The following is a 16,659-nucleotide window of genomic DNA, read 5'->3' as shown; positions in this document are numbered from 1 at the left end:
AAGTAAACAAGTCATCATACTAAGAGCTAACACTTGTGTCATATGCGTGCCAGACTTAGAACATACCAGACACTGTTTGAACACTTATTTGCATTGATTCAGTCCTTATACCCGCTCTGTGCTGTAGGCACTATTATCATCCTCATTTTATAAATCAGAAAACCTGGGCACGCAGAGGCCTAGTGACTTGCTCAAGGACCCTCAGCACTTAGGTGACCAAGCAAGGATTTAAACTCAGGGAGTCTTGAGCTGAGACTGTGGTAGGAAACAGCCAGGATGGAAATAAGCAAGGTGATGGGACAGGTGGTGACTGCCCCAAGGCCATCAGGAAGTGCCCCTTGGCAGAGGTAACATTTGAGCTGAGACCCGGAGATGAAACGTGAGAAGGAGCTGGTGGGGTGGATGGAGTAGTCGATGCAGATGACCTGTGCTGGGAAAGAACTTGGCTCCTTCAGGGAGCTGAGAACAAGGCAGTGGGGTGGGAACGTGGTCAGTGGGGAGCTGGGGTGAGAATGAGGAGGCCAGTGGAGCCTGACCACAGCAGAATCTGCTTTCCCCGCACTCCTGTTGACTGAGGAGCTCAGTGAGTCTGGCCCTGCTCGCATGAGGTGCTGCAGGTAGAGCCCCGACCTCACAGCCCGGAGGGAGGCCAGAGCTACCTGTGGCTGAGGTAGGAGGAGGAAGGGGTGAGGTCCCAGGGAGGGCCACCAACGCAGCCCAGGGGCAAGGAAGGCTTCCCAGAGGAGCGATGTGGAACTGGCTGGGAAGGAGGAGAGGATGCTAGACAGCTGGAGCCGTGGAGAGAGCATTGCTGGCAGAGGACACGGGGCGCTCAGAAGCAGGCGGTGGGGGAGTGCATGGGCCTGGGGAGTAGTGAGTCATTCGCTGTGGCCTGAGCAGGCCACGCTGAATATGGGTGAGATATAACAGGAGCTGAGGCCAGAGGAGCAGCTTGGTGTGCTATGGTGCAAACCCAGACACGAGCCTGGGACCCAACACCACTCACCTGGCTTCCAGCCCTGCGGTGCCTGCAAACAGCCGTGAGACCTTGGTCAGGTCACTGTCTCTGTGTTTGAGCTTCCTTTCCTGAGCACTGAGAGCCACACTCCACCCCTATGCAGCAGGGCCAGACACTGCCACTCTGAGCCTCAGCCCCTCGCCTGTGGATCAGGGGAGTGAGAGGACTGATTTCATAGGACAGCTGTATGGATTCGGGGATGGAATTGGGATTCAAACCAGGCCTGGCACAACCTAAGCGCGAACTGTTCCTTGTATCGTTACCCCTGCCCTGCCTCCTCTGCTCCCCGAGTTGAGTCCCTCAACTCCTCAGCATCCTGGGTCTCTTTCCTGCCACACTGTTCCCACTCCCCCGAAATGCCCCATTCTCCCCATGCTCAGTGTGTCTCCCCATGTCCCAGCTTAAATGCTGCCTCTTCCAAGAAGACTTTCCTTACTGTACTCTCTAAGGTAGAGAATGCTTTTTCTCACTTCCATGCATCTGCTTTTTCTCACTTCCATGCATCTGCTTTTTCTCACTTCCATGCATCTGCTTCCAGCAGAGTATGTACATGGCCCAGCCGTCATGCCCTCTGCCTGTCCCTCTCTTCGGGCTTTGCACATGCGGGGGCATGTTTAGCTGGGCTATAAGCTCCGTAAGGACAGAACAGGGCCTGAGTTCCTCCTGTTTTTGCTGGTGCTTAACACTCCACAGACCTTATTATATGTCTGTTGAATGATCAGAGGGATGGAGGGAGGAAGGCAGGGATAGAGGATGGAAAGACCTGTATGTAGATGGACATTTTGCTCAGACATGGCAGGCCAAGCTCCCTGGAGAGTGCCCACCCAGAGAGGAATCCAGGGAGCTCCTGGACCTTTTCATAGCCTCGCTTGGAATGGTTTGTCCCTCAGAATTCTCTGAGGAGCTGAGGAGCAAGTACAACCTTGGAATGCCTGGCTTGCCGGCCAGAGTGACCTGGCCTCAGCACAAGCAAGGAAGGCCTCCAGCTTGGAGAAGCTGACAAGACAGGAGACAGGGTGATGAAGTCAGGACTGTGGTAGTTACCACTGCATAATGAATCATGCCCAGATTTAGTGGCTGAAAACAACAATCATTATTGCATTATTTCCTTGGGTCAGAAATTCAGACCCAGAGAATGGCTTATGTCTTCTCCATGATGTTTGGGGTCTAGCTGGAAGATTTGGAGACTGGGCTCTAGCATCATCTGAGGGCTTGATTGGGGCTGGAGGATCAGCACCCCCCCCCAGCAGCTCCCTCACTTGGGGGTCAAGTCGGTGTCTCTCCTGTAGGCTCTTCATAAGGCTGCTAGAGTGTCCTCATGGCATGATAGTTGGCTTCCCCCAAGGTGTTTCATCTAGAGACCAAGGCAGAGATGGAAAAGTCTTTTAGGACCTTGCTTCAGAAGTTGCATACTGTCGTTTATGCCTTATTCTCTTGGTCATACAAATTAGCGCTTATTTAGTGTGGGAGAGGACTATACAAGCAGTAGTGGGAGGTGAAAATCACTGGGGCCCATCTTGAAGGCTGACTACCACGGGAAGGAGGGATTCTGGGAAGAAGGCAGGAGCTCAAGCTGCCCAGCAAAGGAGGCTTCATGCTGAGTCCCTTCTCTGTTCAGAGGAACTCCACCTCATCCTTCAACACCCCAGATAAGTACCTCTTCCTCTGTGATGCCTTCCCTGATCCCTTTCCTTCTGTGCCTCCCATCCCTAGCCCTGGAAGTAAATTAATTGCTCCTTCCTCAGTAAAGCCTGCTCTATGAAGGCCATCTCCCACAAGCCAGTGTAAATTGGTTCTTGTGGGGAGGGGGCAAAACATCCTGCTCTCTTTATGTACAAAGCACAAAGATACATGCAGTACATAAGTAGATATATAGTATCTGTGGCATTAAAATTTCATGAGCGATGCAGGGTTAGGAATACCTGTCTACAGGGGCTTCTCGGGAGAGTAATGGCGAAAAGAAGATCGGGAAACATGGTTCTGTGTCACTTCTGTTGCACACAGATTAGGTCATTAAAGAAATTACATTTTGTGAGTAATAGTTTATTCTATATCCAGGTGTTCCCTGCTAGAGTATAAGCTTCTTGAGGGGCAAGGGGCCCCCATTTTCTTCATCCCCCAGTTCGCAGTGCCTAGCACAGGGCCTGGCACCCAGTAGGTCCTCAGTGAGCACTGAACTGAGCGAAGTGCAGGGCACAGGCTGTGGAACCTGAAATCCCCACGGCCATGATCCCCTCCCAGTGCGGATGTGACTGTGGGGAGGCGGAGGACGCGGGAGGAAATGCAGGTGCTCGATCCCCACCTCAACAGGATCACTCTGCATTGCTGCAGACAGGCATGGCCCACCACTGCCCTAGACATCTGCTGTCAGGCTGCATAAGGTCAAGGGCTCCAGCTGCACACGGACCGGGGTGCCCAGGGGTAGGGACCTGGATGGTGCCTGGCAGTCTGGAGAGCTCGGGGGACCTCGGAGGCGGAATCCCAGGCTGAGCCCAGCAGAGTAGACTTCTCCCAGCCTGTGGAGCCAGCCGAGGGAGTGGAGCAGCAAAGAGCAGGATCTTGATAGGAAGTAGCCTTGCAGCTTCTGCCTCCCTCCACGTTCCAGGAAGGCAGACTCTGGGGGGCTCCCGGCCCCCTCCCCACCTCTGAGAGGCTGAGTTGGCTTCTAGAGATGGTGCAGGGCTGGAGGAGTGGGCCTACATTCACTCAAGGGATTCAATGAATCCCTTAACTTATTCAAAACTGGGCTCCCAAACAGAGTTTCACAAATGGGAAAATGCATGTAATTTGTGTAATTGAAAAGGAGCTCTGGCTGCCCTTTGGGGGAACAATGCTTGCTGGACAGAGACAGCCTGGAATGTGTAATCAGTTGTTTCTGTTTCCTGGTGCTACAAAAATAGGGATTCACGCGACGGAGGGGTGAAAATTCAGCCTGGTGCCAAAATCAGTTAAATTTAACTTTTGCCTTTTGCCGGGCTTCTTGATTCCTGGTTGCTGCGTTGAGAGGCTAATATTGTTTAAGTCATGATGTGAGTCACTCGGCCACTGGGAGGTCAGCTCCTCCAGCTAGATGCGAGGACCTTCTTAGAGTCTAGGCTGTGACGTGCAGGCTCCGTCGCTCTCTGACCGGGTCAGACGCTGCCCTGGGGGAGCTCAGAGCTGGGCCTCCCTGGCAGGGACCTATCAAGGCACAGGCTGGGAGGCGGCTGGGAAGGGGCGGGGTCTGGCTGTAGGAGACAGCATGTTCAGACTGGAGGACACGTGGGAGCCTTCACCTCCAGAGCTGCATGGCTCTGTGAGAGATGTTGCTGGTTCTCGGTGACATATTGTGGAGGTGCAGGAACAATGGCTGAAGTTAGTGGGGAGCAGAGCCTCCACTCCCTGCAAGCAAGCCCTTATCACTGGAGGCATCAGCATTGGGCAGGCTGCCTGGCTGTGGAGTAGGGGGTTCCCTGTTGCCTGAAGTTGCCCAAATGTTCCAGTGTCATCCAGGCCTGTTGCCTAGGAGATCTGATACAGAGAGTAAGCATAGACCAGGTTGCAGACTCTCAAACTATATGGTAAGAGTCACTAACGGGGGCTGGGAATGGGCTTGTGCTAATGCAAATTCCCAGGCTCCACTCAGCAGGTCCAGGCTAAGGGGTTCAGCAAATGCCTCAAGGGCTGTAGACCCACTCATCATCCCAGCTGCCATTTCAGTGCCCCCAGCTCAGGCGACTTAGATGCAATTAATTCTTGGAGTCTTGCGAGACTGGGTGATCTCTGAGGCACGTTCACCTCCCAGACACTGGGACTCTAAGTCCTGGGACACCAGAGACTCTAAGGAGTGCTCCTTGTCTCCAGAACTTCAGTGTATGCTGCTCCTGTTGGGAAGAAGGCGTGAGGAGACAGCAGGGCCGCCAGGACGAAGCCCACAGTCCCAGGTGTGGTCAGAGGGTGCTCGGTCACCCCACCCTGCTCCCCGCCTGTCTCCTGCTCCCTCGTGCCCCTGGCCCCAGGTCAGGGTCTCTCCACCTGGCAGGAAGGACTGTGCTCATTCCTTCTGGTACAGTTTGCTGCCCCTTTTCCTGTGAAATCCCCCATTCCTTACACTGCCATCGCACCCACACCTCCCTGCCATGGCATGTGCTGCCCTGTGCCTGGGTCCGGCCTGGCCTGGAGCTGCCTGAGGCCAGGGTTGACTCTCATTCTGCCTTGCGCCCTGGGCTTGGCGCCGGCCTGGCTCCCATGCTGAGCGGTGCCAGGGGAGCACTTGCTGACAGAGGCCAGGACGCCTGCCTTCTAGGCCTCAGTCTCGTCTGGAAGGAGGAGGGCCAATCATCAGAGCCTGCCGGGTCTGAAGGGACCCAGAGTGGTTCTCCACCTGTAGTCCCTTGGTAAAGGAAAGCGGAGGGAGACCCTAAATGGCCTCCAACTTGGCCTCAGCCCACATCTCCTGTCTCTGGACTCCATGTTGTCCTTTGACTTTTTTTCAGACCCCGTCAGAATCCTGTTCTCAGTGTTCTGGAGGGATTTTGCTTTTGACCCTACCTTGCACTTTTCTTGAGCAGTTCTGCTGACCTCCCCCCAACCCAGGCTGTCCTTCTGTGAGCATGGGGCCCAGGGAAAAGGCAGTAGAATTTGGAGCTGGGGGCGGAGGCGGGGGCAGGGGGGAAGCATGGATGGAGACAGGACAGCTAAAACCGAGATGCCGGCAGAACCCAGGGAAGGTCCAAGAGATGCAGTGTGGGGTTTTGACATCCTCAGAGGCCAGCACAAAACTCCTTCCTTCTTGGGAGCTAGGTGATAGCTGCCTTAGCTGGCAGACAGAAATAGTCCCGCTGATGAAAATAAAGTCAGATTCCTGAAGGGATGAAGGGCTGCTTGCAGGAAAACGCAAACACTATTTCGTCAAGAACCGTATCCCGCAGAGCCTGTCCTTTAAAAGGCAGCACAGCAGATATTAGATTGTAGATGCATTTCTCCTGGCATGATCCCAGCCTCCCCTTGGCAGCCCATCCTGCCCTGCGGTGCTCCCTCCAGGACTTCTCCGGGCAGAAACATTTCAGCCTGTGTGATGTGGCTGAATCCGGGGAGACGCTTCTGCCAGGGAGTGGAGGGAAGGAGGTCATGCAGACAGGGCAATGTTGATTCTGTGTTTGTTGAAGTGTTGGCAACTACGGCCAAGAACACTTAGGACTCGATTTCTGCAAAATCCAAATCAGGCTTGGTTTTGACATTTAAAAAACCAAATCAGTGACTGCCCCCCCCCCCCCAATCAAGCCCTTTGCTATTTACTTAATTCTGGCATAGCTCTAAACTGTCGTCAATGCCATTTGCATCATAGGAACAGGAATTTTGTCATCAGACTTGATTGTCTCAAGTGATTATCGTATTAAAGCTGTAGATTGCCTGAGAAGTCAAAGGGTTAGTTTTTTGTAGGTTTTGTTTTGTTTTTTTTTTTTTACTTAGCTGTGGGTTGTGGAATTGGAGATAGATTCATAGAAGGCCAGAGCTGGTAGGGTCTTGGCAAGCATCGGATCCAGTGTCCGCATTATACAGACTGGGAAACAGGGGCCCAGTGTGGAGAGGACCTTGCCCAAGTTCTCACAGTAACAGCAAAACTGGGTCCCATGGCTCACCCTCCAGTGTTCTAAAACACCCACCAAACTACAGTCTAATTTTCTCTCTCTCAGCCTTCCTTTTCACTTACGTAAAATGGGGCCAGCCTTTTGTGTTTCATGCCGTTGTGAGAATCACGGAAGGCTTTCCGTTTTAAGTGAAAGCGCTTATACAGACTACAGAACAGTAGGGCCGTTGCAGTGATGGGGACTTCTCCACCAGAAGCAGATCTCCAATTACAGCTCTCAGAGTTTAAAAATCACCCCATCTTGCATCGACAAGCAAGGTGCTTTACTCTGGCACCAAAGACCCTGAAACCAAGGCATCCTGGGCAGGATCAGGGTTCTTTAGCAAGACAGCTGCACACAGCACCCACTTCCCAGCCCCCGGGAATCAAAACCCACCCAGCTGGAATCCCGCCCCCACCCAGCCCATGCATGGGGCGGCCACATCCAGCGGTGGCTGGGTGGCCGGACCGTGGACCTGATGGAGAACATTCAGGAGGTGTGGTGTGATTGAGCACAGCTGGAAACTCCTCCTGCCCCTGCTCTCTAAGAAAGACAGTAGAGGCCAAGAATCCAGGCTGGGCAGGAGCCATTTCTTGGCCCTGGTCTCTAGAGGGGCCATTTAGTGCATTAATAATCTATGAGATGCTTCCACCTTCTGGATTCCTAAGGAAGAAAAAAAGGTGGTGCGAGAGAGGGAGAAGGGATGTTAAGGGCACGCACCGTGGGCCAAGCAGAGACTATGGGTGGGTCTTCCTGACGGTGTCACTGGGTGCCTGGTGCAGGGAAGTCCAGTCCTGAGAGCGAGCTGAATGTCATGCATGTGGTCAGGAAAGGTTGGTAGCTTTTGATGTGGGTACAGACGGATAGGAGGAAATACGAGCCCTCTACAGGGATCCAGGCAGGACCCACTGATCCTCTGGAGGGAAAGAGGGAGTCTGTTCTCATTCATTATTCCCTCACTGACTCATGCTCCCAGGTATTATTCATTCCCCCGCTCAAGAAGCGCGATGCCTTCTGTATACTCTTCCAGGCTCTCGCAGAGCCGTGCTCCTCCCACTACCCCACCCTGCCACCCCAGGCCCCACGGACATGATGGAGAGGCAGCAGCTGGAACAGAGGTCTCGAACCCAGGTGCTCTGGGTAGTCGTTCCTCCTGTGTCTCTCCTTGCCAGAACTGGCTTGGGCAAATCAGCAACCTCCTGGAGCATCACTGAACTCATCTGCAAAGTGGGCGAAGTCTGCCCTTCTTCTGGGGCTATTGAGAGCATCGGACAGGACAGGGTCATGGAGCAGGATGGAAACACCCTGCAGACTGTAAGCCCTCGACAGACTAAGGTTAATATTACCATTACTGGTGCTTTTGCCATCTGAGGCGCCAGCCAGGCCCGGCCAGGGAATTCCTTGAAGATTTATGTCTCCATTTGCCTCCAGATTCAAAGTCGTGTGGATGAAATGAACTATCACAGACCATGAAGGTGATTCAGAAGAGTGAAATTAAAACAGAGAACCTGCAGGAGAGGCAAAATAAGCCCAAGGTAGCTGGAAGAGGCACAGGTGCTCTTTTGGGTTGAGTTTTCACAGAGCAAGGCAAAGAAAGGCACGGTGCTATCGAGCGAGCGCACGGCGGTTCCCAATCTATTCCTGCCAACGACCCAACCCATATCCTTCCTGTCCATCTGGTAAAAGATTGAATTCAAGGTTCTGACCCCCATTTTTAATTCAAGACCATGTATCTAAAGTAATATCGGTTCTCAGCCTGTAAGCCCAATGGCCACATTGCTGATGCGTCTTTCTCTGCCTCAGCCCCTTTCTGGAAATATGCAGGGTGTAAATAATTCACTCTAAATGAATAAATCACTCACACTACTTACGGTACCGCTGGTGCTGCTAGTAAGCAGCACAACCGCAGATTACACGGAGTTGCGTCGGGAATTACAGGTGGAGGCTGGGAAGACGGGGAGAGGGAACCGGGCAAGTGACTCCCTCCCGGAGGACAGACGTGTACAACGGTATGATAGCAACCTCAGAGGGTGAGGGTGGACATGTTGTGGACAGGAAACGTGGAGCGGGAGAGTCTCAGGCACATGGTACTGAGTTGGTTAGCCTGGCCAGGCTCTGTCTGACTTCTAGGAGCCTGAGCCTTGGGCACGTTATTAGTGTTTCCAGTGACTCTGACACACGGGGTGAGAGGCCCTGCCGGAGGGGGAGGAGCCGTCCTCTGGTGGAGACTGGGCTGTGCCTAGTGGGCATGCTAAGAGGGGATTAGGGCACCAAACAAGGGGGTTGGATTCCGCACCGTTGTCCACTTGTACCTGACAGTAGGACTCATGGGGGGAGGGGGGTAGTGGGGGCAGGGCACAGGCTTGCTAATTAAGAATCAGATTCCCAGGTCCACCGATCACGTCCTAGGGAAGACACCTGAGAAGCTGATTTTTAACAAGCGCCCTGGATACTTCTTATCATCTGGGGACGTGGGGAAATACTGGCCTAGAGATGCTCTAAAGCCATATGGTCCACCACCAGCAGTACCTGGGAGTGTGTCAGAGGGGCAGACTCCCAGGTCCCACCCCAGACCTACTGACCTTGAATCTGAATTTTGACAAGATCCTAGATGATTCTTGCTGATTTAAGGTGCCTAGGGTCTTTGAAGGCAGGCATGTCAGCTGAGGCAGAAGGGTTTGAGAGTAGGTATTGAGACTCCGGAGGGGACATAAGGGAAATAACTACAACTGAGCCCCTGAATCTACTTACAGAATGTTGGGGCGAAAGCAGGTGCAGTCAGTGTTTCGACACCTTTGGTCATGCCTGCAGTCAGCATCACAGACCTCAAGGACTCTTGCCAAACTGTGGTGCGGACAAAGTGTGTCCTGCTTGAGCCTCGGTCTGACACACCAACCTGAGAGTCCTTTCAGCCAGCAAGGCCCTTGACCCCATAGTGGCCAGGAGCACATGGAGGGGACCTGTGGCTCCCAGTAAGGAGCAGTGGAAAGAGCACTGGGTCAGCGTGAGGGGACCTGGCTTCCCATCCTGGCCCTGCCATCTCCCAGCTGGGTGGCCTTACACAAACCACTTCCTGTCGCCAGAGCCTGAGCACCCTTGTCCGTAACTGTTCCACTTGCCTCCTAGGACTGTGCTGACACTTGCGTGAGGTGGGCCCTGGGGGGCTTGGTGGCTGCTGGGCAGGTGCTCCAGGACAAAAGCACGGGGTTTGTGTCATGGCATGGCACTGACTACCTGAAGCCCAGAGGGGCTAATGTGCTTGGTCAACTTGTAATAAGGACAATCTCTTGGGCGTGGAGTCACATGGGCTGGAGGTCACATCCAGGCTCTGGCACTTACTAGTTGGTGACCCTGGGCAGGTCACTCAGCCTCTCCCAATCTTAGCTCCTCATCTGTGACGTGGCGATGGCATAGCAGACCCTGGGCTGGTTTTGGGGTGCAACAAGACATTCAGGGTTCCTGGTACCATGCCTTACATTCCTTCTCCCACCCCCTCAAGGACCAAGGTGGCCTTCTGGTCTACCTTCCAGGAAGAGTGGGACCCTGGGATCTGGGCCCAGCTCTCTGGGACTAGCTGTGTGGCCTCTGCACATCCCTTGCCCCCTCTGGGCCTCCTACTATAAAGGGAGAGGGTTGGGCCAGCTGATGATTGTGTCATTATTCCTGAAACCCTGTAGCTCAAAGCCACCAGCACCTGCCTAAAACCTCTCATCTTTCTTCTTGTGCCTTGCATGTGATTCCCTCCTCTAGGGGCTCCTGGGTTGGGCCTAGGATCTTGGGGTCGGATTGAGCCCCATGTTGGGCTCCAAGCTCAGCCAGGAGTCTCCTTCTCCCTCTCCCTCTGCCCCTCCCTCCTGCTCGTGTTTTCTCTCTCCCTCAAGTAAATAAATAAAATCTTTAAAAAAAATTAGAAATGAGGAAAATAAGATGCAAAGATTAAGGAGACTTGCCCTGGTTCCTGCTGTGAACAGGCCTCAGGATGTGGGAGTGGGATCTCTGGAGGCCACGGAGGCTCCCTCTGTGTCCCTGGGATCCCTCCCTAGCCTACCTCAGTGAGGAGCCCCCTGCCTGGCAGCAAATGACCACCCAGGCTGGCTTGAATTCTTAGTGCAGACCTGTGTTCTCCCTGTAAATCCTTCATCACACACACACACACACACACACGTGCGCGCGCGCGTGCGCGCCACTTTTAAACCTATTCCTGGTCCAGTAACTTGTGTATAAAAAATAAATGGTGCCTTTGAACTCAAAAACTAGATGACTGGTCGTTTGTGAAAATCAATAACTATGCTAAGTATTTCAAGCATATAGTACTTAGAGTTCTACTCTGGGTGGTTTCATAATGAATGGGTTGCTTTTTTTTTTTTTTTTTTTAATAGAGCCTGGCCTACTTTAGTGTTGAATTATACAGAAGACTTTTGCTTTGGCTCTGTTTACCAAGAAATTAAATAATTTATTGTTTCCATGATGCAGAGATTGAGCCTTATAAAGTGGGAAGCGCTCAACCTGAGACAGACAATCCTGGGCTAGGTGATTATTGAGACGTTATGCCCAGATGCCGACACAAGCATAGTGTTCTCGGATTTCCCCCAGGTTCCCACACGAGCTGCCACTTAGCACTGCCCTGGTTACTTCTGAGACGGCATGCTGGCTTTGCATGTACTGGGAATGGCACCCCTTCTCATCCTGGGTGTCTTCTGAAACTCTAGGCCTGTTGCTAGAGTCATGGGGACGTGGACCCTCAGCACAGCCAAGCAGCTCTAGCCCACCCCAACCGCCCCCACTAGCAAAGGGGATCTTTCTTCAATTCCCAGATTGATCACCACAACCTTGGGAAGCCTTTCCAGCCAGATCACGGCCTCCAGTGGACACATCTGTAACACCTGTCTCCCTGCCTTGTCATCGAAGGTTCAATTTTCTGTTCAGTGTAGAGCTTGCTTGGTAATTGCCAGTCCTCTCCATCAGGGGCAGCTTGGGGGGTGGAGGGGTAGTGGGACCGTGTCTCGCTTGTTGGCAGTTGGAACCCCAGAGCCCAGCATATGGCCTGGAATCTAGGATAACCTCCAGGAATCTTTGTTTTTGTTTGGTTCAGGAGTTCTCTCTCTCTCAGTCTTTCCTTTTCATGCAAGTAGCATTATGAATTCATGGATCTTTAAAAAATATATTAAATGGGCTGTATTCCAGTCAGTCACAGACATTATTTTTTAACACAGTGTTTTTGCTGCTCTACTTAATATTTCTACTTTTCCTCCAAATTTTCTTCCAATTTTTTGGAAAATGTTCAGGCCTGCAAAAATTAAAAGAAAGTGCAGTGAACATCCTATACTCTTTGTGTAGGGACTCTGGTTATCTACGCTTTGCCGTATTGGTCTTCCTCTCCCTCTCTTTCCCCTGCCCCCCCCCACACTCATTTGTTGTTGAAGCCCTTGACAATAGTTTGCAGACATAATGACACTTCACCACTAAATATGTCCACATGAATCTCCTAAGAACAACTATATCCTCCTAGATCATTATAATATAATGATCACGCCTAAAAAATGAACAGTGATACAATAATCTTACCTAAAATGTGGCCCATATTCAGATTTCCCCAATTGTCCCCAGAATGTCCTTATTGCCATTTACTTGGGGGGGGGGGACCAATCAGGTAGCGTGCAATGTAAGTCCTGCCACGTGCTTAGTCTCCTTGAATCTACTACTTTTAATTTCCTACTTTTTTTTTTTTTTTTTTTGGCTTTTGGCTTTTGGCTTTTGGGACATTGACCTTTCTAAATGGCCCAAGCCAGTTGTTTTAGAAAATGTTCCCAAATTCCAAATCTGGATTTGTCTGATTGTTTCTTCACAGGTAGATTCTGGTTAAACAGTTTTGGCCAGAATGCTACCTTTTTTATACCATGTTGTTCCCGCTGCTTTGAGTCAGGAGGCCCACCTTTGAACCATTCTCGATGATGCTAAATTCGATCCCTTGACTAAGGTGGCATCTGCTAGATTTTTTGTAAAGATACCTCCTCCCCTCAGTAATTATTAAGTAATCTGTGGGGTGAGACTTCGAGGCTGATGTCTTGGTCCCCCACAATCTTTTACCAGATGGTTTGAGCCTCAGTCGATGGTCCTGGCCGAGCCACTGTTACACCGGGGCTGCAAAAGGGCCATCTTCTGATCCGACTCCCTCCCTTCTGCATTGAAGCTGGCATTCTCCTCTGCAGAAGAGCATTCCCCTTTTTGATGCTTTCTTCCCCTCCTGCTTCCTTCCCTCCCCTCTTGCCTTTTCCTCCATTTGTCTGGGCACTTAATATTTTACCTGCCTTAGGTTTGGAACCAGCCATTTCTCCAGGCATTCCTGATTCTTTCTGCTGGGGAATCCTATTTAGGAACCAAGATCTGGGGGCTAGCTCTGCTCGTTGCTTCTGGGGTTCACTGCTTCTAGGTTTCTTTTCGGTGGACTGAACTAGAAAATATCCTTCTTAATGTTTTAAACAAAAACATTTAAACTTGAATTTGACTACAAGGAGATAATCACACCCATATAGGATATTTTACGAGCCACCTGGCCTGGATTCTTCAGGAAAGTTAATGTTGTGGAAAACAACAAGAACAATAACAGAAAGGCCAGGGACTGTTCTTAGATGAAAAGAGGTTGTAAAAATATAAGAGCCAAATGGGAGGCACGAATGCTGATTAGATCCTAATTTTTAACAATGGAAAGGACATTTTGGGGAAATTGAAGAAATCAGCGTGGACTGACCATTGGACTGTACCGAATTGCTCTTCATTCTCGTAACTGTGATAATGACACTGTAATTGTGCTCTAGGGGAATGTTCTTAGGGGGTGCATTCTGGACTGATGAGAGTGAAGTGTTAAAGTGTTTATAATTTCGAATGCATCAAAAACAAAGACTGTGTGTGTGTGTGTGTGTGTGTGTGTACGTGTGTATATGCATTTATAGAGGAAAGCAGATGTGCAAAATACTGAATGGTGAAGGGTATATGGTGTTGACTGTACCGTTCTTTCAACCTTTTTGTAGGTTTGAATAGTTTCGCAATAAAAAGCTGTGAGTGTGTGTGTGGATGGGGTGGGGGGTGGGGGAGACTAGATCGCTCCTAGTTGGATGATGAAGATGTATCCAGAAGTCTCTTTACAGATTTTTCTGTGATATACTTGTAAATGCCTTTGTTTTCGGTTCTTAGGGGTGGATTTCTTTCTTTTTGTTGATTAATTTTATTTTTAAAACCAGTACAACTTTTAGATGATTCCACAGTCAAAAAGTATGCAGCAAGTAGAGAATTTCTGGACCCCGTACAACTTCCCTCTGTTCTGTCCTATGCCACTCCTGTTGATAGCCATTTTTCATTTATCCTTCCTGTGTTTCTCATTCCAAATATACATAAATGTATGTTTTTAGTTCTCTTCCTCTTTCTTACTCAAAAGGGAGCGTACTGCATATGCTATCCTGCACCTTGCTTTTTTCCCCTTAATTTTCCCAGAGCTGTCTATTTTATCAGTCTGTAAGGATATTCCTTATTTTTTTTTTTTTTTTTTTTACAGCTACATAGCACTTCTTGATGTGGATGGACTAGAGTTGGGACAGCCAGTCCTCTATCAGTGGACATTTGGGTTGTCTCCAGTCTGTTTGGAATAACCTGGGCCACATTGTCAGATTCGTGCCCGTGTGAATTGGGGATGAATTCCTAGAAGTGGGATTTGTGGGTCAAGGGAATGCATCTGTAATTTTTCTAGAAAATAAATATTTGCTGAATGAGTGAGAAAACTAATGAATGAACTTGATTAAGAAGAGCAGAAAGTAAAAGGCTGATATCCAAATGGAAACATAAGACAATTAGACTGAGTAACTATCTTCAAAGAGGCTGGTTTCAGGGCCCTCTGACGAAGTCTCTAAGTGCGGCAGTTTTCATTCCCTCACTGAAAGAACGACTTCCTCCTTGGTCTGTAAATCAAACACAGAATTGCAAAGTCATGAAAGGGTAGAGCTGAAATGAAAAGCCACCAGTGCTGTCTCTTTATTTTAACAGCAAGGGACCCCAGGCCCAGAAAGAGGAGAGGGTCGAGAGAAAGGTGGAGAAGAAACCCCCAATTCAGCTCAGTTCCATCCAATGCAGTAAACAGTACGTGAAGTATCTGCTTCAGAATAAAACATACTTGTTTGCAGGTTCTACCAAGAGTCAAATGTGAAATTGTCCTCCTGCGAGCCCCCGAGATATTACATAAAGAGCACAAGGGTCCAGACCCCTGAGTGCTTTCTGTCATAACGACATCGCCTGCCACAGAACTCTCTTAGTGTAAATGGGTTTGGTTTCACATCTTTTGTGTTATTCTAGGGCATTCAGATGTAGTCATGATGATAAATTGGATCAGGTGGAGGCTTTGACTGGCTGTGTGCGTTCTGGCCAGTGATGTGGGTGGTCATGTTTGCTGAGGAGAGTCTGAAATTACATAATCATGGCGTTGGTGGCATTCTGATTTGATTCTGAGCAGACAGCATGGAGCAGCAAATGAGTTTAGCCCAGCCCAGCTGTGGACTCAAGCTGTGAGCCTGGGCACGTCCCTTGTCTTCTCTGGTCCCCCCATGTGTAAAAACAGGAGTTGGACAAGTTCAGGAGGGCAGATAAATGAATGACGTTGGTGCCCTTACTTCCCCGTCCCTTGCTAATTGCAGGCGTGACTAACTGATCACCTCACGCTCTTCACTGACTTAACCCACGTCTCTGGCCGCCACTGTGAACCTGCTCATGACGTCACATAGGCTCGAGTCTGTTTACCATCTCTGGCGTGGATGGTGACTTAGGATTACCACATAGAATCCAGGTGCCCGGTTAAATTTAAATTTCAGGTAAATATAGAATACAATCTTTTAGCACAAGTATGTCCCCAGGACTGCTAACATGGCAACCCTCTTATGCCATTTCTACTTGTACAGTTATTTCTCTTTTTTGAATGTAATTAATTTCTTTCATTTGAGAGACCCATCTATCCCCTTTGTGGCACTTCTGATAGTGCTTGTTCTCCAGTGCCCAGATAAGAGTCTAGCTCATTCTGTACGGTTTAAATTCATATTATGACTTAATTTAATGGAAAGTAATGGAGATTTGAGTAGGAGATATTTATTTCTGAGTACTTAGTATATTCTTGTAGGACTCCTTAATAAACCCTCAATCCAGTGTTTCCCAGACCTCAAAGACTGTTGGGTCTACCACTTGTATTGTTAACTGATTTAGTATTTTCCTTCAATATACTCATCCTTTTATTTAAATACCATGAACGGAAAATCAGTATCATTTTCTAAGAAGATGGTGTAAAAGTAAAAAGAGAAAACATACCTATGAAGTTATAAAATGTTAATCTGGGGCTCAACTAAAATAATTGGGTTTGCCATCAACAGACACGACTTGTGCAAACCCCCTGTGGGTTTGGGAATCCCCTCTATAACCCTGATAGATAGATGATTCTTGAGCATCTCCTTGAGTACCTCCAGTGATGGAGAACTCAGTACTTTGCAAGATTTTGACTCCTTCTTGAATATCTCACTATTAAATATTTCTTCTGTTTATCGATCCACATCAGGCTCCGTGAGACAGTCATATATCGATCCTGGTTTTCTCTCTGGGACCACACACACTAGGTTTGCTCCCTTTGCATTCATTCATACATTCATTTATCAACAAATATTTGAATGCTTTTTCTGTGACAGCTGCTGGGAGAACTGAGGGATAGCAGGGAAGTCTCCCTGGAGGAGGTGGCCATAAGCAGACCTGGACAGGTGAATAGGAGCTGGCTGTGAAGAAATGGGAAGATCCAACAGATAGAAATGCTACATCCTCTTTCACTGCAAGCATCGAGGTGGGCCCCAGCACACCTTTCTCCCCCTATAGATGTGATTTCAGCCTATCCACTAATTAGAGGTGCTAAACTGACATGAGGAGACATGATTTTTCAGTGTGGTAATTAAAAGGCAGTTGGCTTCACAGCTGCAATCACACGAGAGCACTTCTTACCCATAAAGACATCAGCTG

General features: G+C 49.7%; 1 protein-coding gene across 1 annotated transcript in view; it reads left to right on the top strand.

The window, feature by feature from the left end:
• Positions 1 to 16,659, top strand: part of GABBR2 (gamma-aminobutyric acid type B receptor subunit 2) — a 336,894-nt gene that overhangs the window by 107,725 nt on the left and 212,510 nt on the right. The gene's annotated exons all lie outside the window — the stretch shown is intronic.

This window comes from Ursus arctos, unplaced genomic scaffold (assembly GCF_023065955.2).
Source record: "Ursus arctos isolate Adak ecotype North America unplaced genomic scaffold, UrsArc2.0 scaffold_18, whole genome shotgun sequence".
NCBI classification, from domain to species: domain Eukaryota; kingdom Metazoa; phylum Chordata; class Mammalia; order Carnivora; family Ursidae; genus Ursus; species Ursus arctos.
This window is presented reverse-complemented; position numbering and strand designations above follow the sequence as displayed.